A 6829-nucleotide genomic window follows, 5' to 3' on the forward strand; every position below is an offset into this window, starting at 1 on the left:
TCTCCATCAGATTGGGTATTTGAAAATATTTTTAAAAGATAAATTTCAAAACTTGTTTTTCCATGTAATTGGAGGAAAATTATTTTTCAAAGGGCTGGAGTCAGAAATATTATGCTTCAAGTAAACTCAAAAGAGTTTGCCCAATCTAAAATGCATTGAGTCAAAATAAACTTGATTGAAAAAGAGAAACACAGAAACTACATCATACTGGGGTAGTCCCCAGTAGTGAGAGTAGGCCCCAATAAGATCAGACTATCAGCTAGGCAGAATCAGTCATACAGCTTAGGCATCACTTGAGGCCCCTAAAACTTCTTCTGTACTTTGCAACAACTGCTTGTCCTTGAGGGGAGAGGGATGCTGCCTCAGTCTGGTGTGGATACCATGTAGAGGGTACAGGAGAGAGAGAGGCAGCTGCAGAGGCCTCGAGGGTGTTCTTCTTTCCTGCTCCTGTGAGGCCATGGCCAAAGTTTCTGTTCTGAATGTATTTGGTGCTGGAGAACCCGCCCTTTCCACAGCCCCTTCCAGTTCCAGATCAGCTTTGAGTGCAGCAAGGCCTTGGCCGACGACCTAGAATGGAAAATAATTTATGTGGGTTCAGCAGAGAGTGAGGAGTTTGACCCGATACTAGACTCAGTGCTAGTAGGACCAGTCCCAGCAAGGAGACAAATGTTTGCCTTTCCCTAATGCCTCCCTAATCCCAGAAACTTCATTGATTCAATGAGTGTAACTGTGGTCCTCATAACCTGCACCTAATATGGGCAGGAGTTCATCCGAGTTGGCTAATATGTTGACAATGAATATACCAACCCTGAGCTTCGGGAGAACCCATCCCTGAAACCAGACTTCTCTCAGCTCCAGCAAAACATCTTGGCTTCTAATCCTCAGGTGACTCAATTCCATATCAACTGGGACAGTACCACAGATAAATTAGAGGACATTGAAAACCAAGATCCTGTCTTCAGCCTGGGACTCCCTTTGAGTTTTCCTCCAAACCAAAAGGCTAGATCTTCCAGACTGTGCCCCCAGCATCATTCCTGAAAATTCTATGAACTGCATCTAAATAGGAAAAAATGAGGCCTAGGCTGCATGATGGACCTGGATCTCTGCCAAATGAATGCTTTTGCCCTACATTCTGGAAAATTTCTGGAGAAACCTGGAGGACTTTAGTTGGGGTTCCAAAGTTATACCAATAAGCCAGTTAAACTGGTCCTTGTGGAAAGAAAAACCTGTTGTTGGTATGCCCGTTAGTTGAACATAGAGAGACTCTACCTGTTTTCTTACAGGTCTGCAGAGCAGATGGTACTTTTGTTCTTTATTCATTATGAATTCTGCCTTCTCTCCTGGCCCTTTTGGGGTACTATGGCTCTGCAGAGATATTCAATCTGTGGGTGGGTTTTTCTTGTTTTGTTTTTGGCTGCTTATGGGCTTCCTGACCTATAACTGGAGATTCTACCTTTACCCCTTGTGTTGTGTTATTTCCTTAGTTTCTTCACCTCCCCAACCATCTTCAATCAGTGATTTGCCTTAGCTTTCTGGAGTTACCAATTAATAATCTTGGTAGGATTTTGGCTCCAGCAGTTTTGATGAGTGACTATTGCTATGTTGATTATCATTCTTTCTCCAGCTAGATTTTTGATTCCTGCTTCCATTTGGTCAACTCCTGGAAAAGTCCATTCCCTTAGGTGCCAAGAATGGGGTTTTGAGGGACTATATAAAGATGAGGCCATCCTCTTCCTTTTATTGGTGGCATCCCAACCCAAGCATGACTCATTTCTCTCAGATCTTGGCCAGATCAGAGCACATGATCAGGAGCTAAACAACTGATTTTTTCTGGGCAGGGAATATCAGAAACATGCTCACTGTAAATCTTTCCCACTCCCTCTTAAACTTTAGGAGTTAATTTCAGAAAGCTACACTTAACCTTTTCTGGGGCCATGTTATCTCTGTCAGGCTATGGGAGGGTAGGGTGGTTCTTGTGTTTTGGAGACAAAGGAAAAGTGGGCACTAAGCACATGGAAGCATCCCCTAAGCTGTCAATTCTTTTCCTCTGATCTGTCCTTTGTCTCTGTGGCTACTGTTGCATATGAAATTTGTATATTAAAAGTTTTATATTTAAAAAAAACCTGGTTGTTCTTATTCTACCCACTGAAGCCAAACATTTCCCAGAAAATCTGGACTAGGTAAATATCTGTCATCTATTACCTATAGAAATTCCTATTGAGAATCACTGAAGTAGTTCATTTCCATTATCCTTAGCTGATAAATCATTATTTATCATTGTTTCTGCATGAAGCTTACCTAATCCCCTTACCTATATCATTTACCCTATAAATTGCAGACCCCAACCCATTAAACTTTGCCACCTCTCTAAGAAGTTGTCTGCATAGTTCTCAGTCAACACAAGTCCTCCTGTAAGCCCAATACCCATACTTCTCACCTCGACTCAAGGACCCACAAAGCTATTTCCAGAGTCATATTCTATGAAGGTACCAGAGTCATTAAATTAATAATAATTCTTAACAAAAACATATGTATAAATTTATAATCATATATGTAACATATACATACACATGCATAGTATTTAATATTTAAAAGGAAAAATCAACAAAATATTAGAATAAAAAGAGAGTAAAACTACAATACTGAGGGTTCTCAATGTTCCCCTTTTAAATCAACCAAAAATAAAAATAATGTTAGGGACCTAAATATAATTTTGGGAAAAAATTCTAATTATTGCTTTAGAAAAGCAAAGAAACTATTTTTTTCTTTAAACAATGTGTATACAAACCTGGACATTCATGGAGGCATAAAAATTTAAGCTGATTCAGAAAATCAGAAATATTTAACTTATCCTTTACTGTCTATCATACTGTTCATATTTAGAATAATAAAATTATATTTGATAAAGGACATTTGAAAAATCACTTTTTAAAAACAGGAGATATAATAATATACATTGAAAGATCACATATATTAGCACACACATAAAGATACATAAACACATATTTATATAGAATACATCTTTGTACTGATGTTAAACTTAGAATTTAGACTTAACACTAATTCTGGATGATTTGAACCTTGATTAGTTTTGGGCAAGGCTGTAAGGGATTTTTTTTTTCATATTTGTGTCAGTGATTTGTAATGAGAGTTAAGAGGGAATACTTGGTTGATAGGCTTGGAATATTCCTGGGCTTCAGGTATTTTGTTTTTTATAACTCCCTCCTGCTTCTTCCTCCCTCCAATTAACACTCTCTTCCCTTGTCTTATTCCCCTCCTCTGTAGATTAAGATATAGTTTTATATCCCAATGAGTATATTTGTTTTTCTCTCTCTTAGCCAGTTATGAAGAGAGTAAAGTTTAAACATTGCCCATCACCACCCTTATATTCCCCTCTCCATCATGATTTTGATGCCTCTTTCTGTTATATAATTTACCCCATTCTATCTCTCCCTTCCCTTTTCTCTCAGGGTTATGATAACAATTTGTGTTTTTATTTAAGATAGAACGTATGGGAATAGGAACAATAATAACCCTGCTAAAAATCATTCTAGATTTCAAAGCACTTCATTTTAGACAGTCAGTGTGAAATTCTTATCTACAAGTTACAACATTTATAGGGATGGTCAGTGGAGGCAGGAATCTGGTCTAGACATGTGGATCAGACATCTGACCTGATAATCTGGACTGGATACATGGGTAAGCTTGTTTGCACATCCACCCCAAATGTGTAAGCTGCCAAATGTTCAAAGAAGGATGTCCCCAACACCTTAGGATTCCTTTATTAGAATATCTTGCCTAGATAGCAAGTTGGACATTATCTAAAACTGTTTCAACTGCTTGGATTAGGGCTGTCAGATCATTAATATAATCTATAGTCCACTGCCTTGTTATGAGAAAAGTGAAATTAGGTAGGAAAGTGTATAAATTTGCAGAGAAAAGTGGTATGAGACCAGCAGGGAGATCCTGGAATTTTGAAGGAAGGGTTAGGCTGGGACGAACCCTATTCATCTCTCTGACAAATATCTGGAGGTGGTGGTTTTTCCTTCTCCCTACCCTTGTTGGGTAAGATAGAATTCAAGATCCCAATGTATCTGGATATTCTTCCCTCTCAGAGTTGATTTCCCTGAGAGTAAGGTTTAAGTAAAAACTCTCTTCCTCTCCTTCTTATAGGAGTTTTCTTCTGCTCCCCTTCCCGTGTGAATCTTTGTGTGAGAAAGATTATTCTATTTGGTCTTTCTTTTCCCCCTATTTACACATTACATTTCCCCCACATATTAATATACATAGATTGATATAAATATAGTCCGTTTAGAAGAGAGTTTGAGTAAAAGAAAAAGATAACATTTTTCTACTTTTCCCTTTCCTTCATATTTACCTTTTCAGGTATTCCATGCTCTTTGTTTTTGATATCAAACTTTCCACAGAGCTCTGCTCTTTTCTTTGCAAAAACTTGGAAATCTTCTATTTTGTTGAATGCCCATACTTTCCCTTGGAAGTATTTAGTCAGTTTTGCAGGATAGCTGATTCTTGGTTGAAGACCCAGCTTTCTTGCCTTTCTGAAAATCATGTTCCATGCCTTAAGGTCATTCAGAGTGGAACTTGCAAGGTCTTGTGTGACCCTGATTGGCATTCCTTTATATCTAAATTGTCTTTTTCTGGCTTCTTGTAAGATTTTTTCTTTTGCTTGAAAGCATTGGAATTTGGCAATTACATTCCTGGGAGTTGTCTTTTGGGGATTTAGTGTAGAAGGTGTTCTGTGAGCTCTTTCAGTGGCTGTATTGCCCCCTTGTTCTAGAATCTCTGGGCAATTTTCTTTGATTATAACTTGTATTACGATGTCGAGTTTGCTGTTTATTTCGGACATTTCTGGTAGTCCAATTATTCTTAAATTGTCTCTTCTCCCTCTATTTTCCAAGTCTATGACCTTGTAGGTGAGATATTTTATGTTCTATTCTAATTTCTTGGTATTTTGGCTTTGCTTCAGTAATTCTTGCTCTTTTACCTGCACGTTGTCTTCCAATTGGCTGATTCTGACCTTTAAAGCCTGATTTTCCTTTTCAGTTTGATCAAACTAGTTTTGTAGATGCATGAATTTCTTTTGCATTATTTCCCACTTTTCCTCCCAGAAGGCTTCCATCTTTTTGATAATTTCCGATTCAAATTCTTCATTGGTTTGTGGAGAGTTTTCGTTTCCTTTGGAAGGTTTCGGAGCATTTGATTGTGTTTCCTCTTCTATCTCCTCTGTATTTTGTATTTTTGCTCCATAAAATGTATCCAAAGTTGCCCGCTTCTTCTTTTTTTTCTTGGAGTTTTGGGACTTTTCTGTGCTGTTTGCCATGTCTGTCTGAGTGGAGAGGTCTAGCTTTTCTTATCTCTGTCTGGTGTTCAGAGGCTTTAGCCCCAGGCAAATTGTCCATTCGCGGGTGTTACTTCTCTCAGTTCCCTCCTGATGCTTCTTCGTTGACTTACTTCCATGCTTTGAGCCTGGCTTTTTTTTTTGATTGTTTCGACTAGCTCTTTGGTTGATTCTCTTGGATTCTTTAAACCATCATGTCATTGGCAAAGAGTGATAACTTGGTCTCCTCATTGCCAATCTTAATACCTTCAATTTCTTTTTCTTCTCTAATTGTTACTGCTAATGTTTCTAGTATGATGTTAAATTATAGGGGTGATAATGGGCATCCTTTTTTTCACTCCTGATCTTATTGGGAAGGCTTCTAGTTTATCCCCATTGCAGATGATGTTTGCTCATGGTTTTAGATATATGCTCTTTATTATTTTTAGGAAAGGCCCTTATATCCCTGTACTTTCTAGTGTTTTCAATAGGAATGAGTGTTGTATTTTATCAAAGGCTTTTCCTGCATCTATTGGGATAATCATGTGATTTTTTCTCAGTTTGCTTGTTAATATGGTCAATTATGTGGATAGTTTTCGTAATATTTAACCATCCTTGCATTCCTGGTATGAATCCTACCTGGTCATAGTGAATAACCCTTGTGATAACTTGCTGGAGTCTTTTTGCTAGTATCCTATTTAAGATTTTTGCATCTATATCATTAAGGAGATTGGTCTATAGTTTTCTTTCTATGTTTTTGACTTTCCTGGCTTTGGGATCAGTACAATGTTTGGGTCATAAAAGGAATTTGGTAGAACTCCTTCTTTGCTTATTCTGTCAAATAGTTTGTATAGGATTGGGATTCGTTGTTCTTTGAATGTTTGATAGAATTCATTTGTGAATCCATCTGGACCTGGGGATTTTTTTCTTAAGGAGTTCTTTGATGGCCTGTTCAATTTCTTTTTCTGATATGGGGTTGTTTAGGTAATTTATTTCTTCCTCTGTTAGTCTAGGCAATTTATATTTTTGTAAATATTTATCCATATTACCTAGATTGTCATATTTGTTGCCATATAATTGGGCATAGTAGTTTTTAATGATTGCCTTAATTTCCTCTTCATTAGAGGTGAAGTCTCCCTTTTCATCTTGGATACTGTCAATTTGATTTTCTTCTTTCCTTTTTTTAATTAGACTGACTAGTATTTTGTCTATTTTATTTGGTTTTTCAAAGTACCAGCTTCTAGTCTTATTTATTAAATCAATATTTCTTTGACTTTCAATTTTATTCATTTTTCCTTTGATTTTTAGAATCTCTAACTTAGTCTTTATCTGAGGATTTTTAATTTGTTCGCTGTCTAGTTTTTTTTTTTATTTGCATGCCCAATTCATTGAACTCTTCCCTTCTTAATTTTTTTAATATATGAACTCAAGGATATAAATTTCCCACTGAGTACTACTTTGACTGCATTCCATACATTTTGAAAGCATGTC

The 6829-nt window shown here is 37.0% G+C and overlaps 1 pseudogene; it reads left to right on the plus strand.

Annotated features, from left to right (window-relative positions):
* Positions 1 to 457: 457 nt before the first annotated feature.
* LOC100013209 (histone chaperone ASF1B-like) lies at positions 458 to 1060 on the plus strand (annotated as a pseudogene).
* Positions 1061 to 6829: the final 5769 nt, after the last annotated feature.

The sequence above is a fragment of the Monodelphis domestica genome, chromosome 1 (genome assembly GCF_027887165.1).
Source record: "Monodelphis domestica isolate mMonDom1 chromosome 1, mMonDom1.pri, whole genome shotgun sequence".
Lineage (NCBI taxonomy): Eukaryota > Metazoa > Chordata > Mammalia > Didelphimorphia > Didelphidae > Monodelphis > Monodelphis domestica.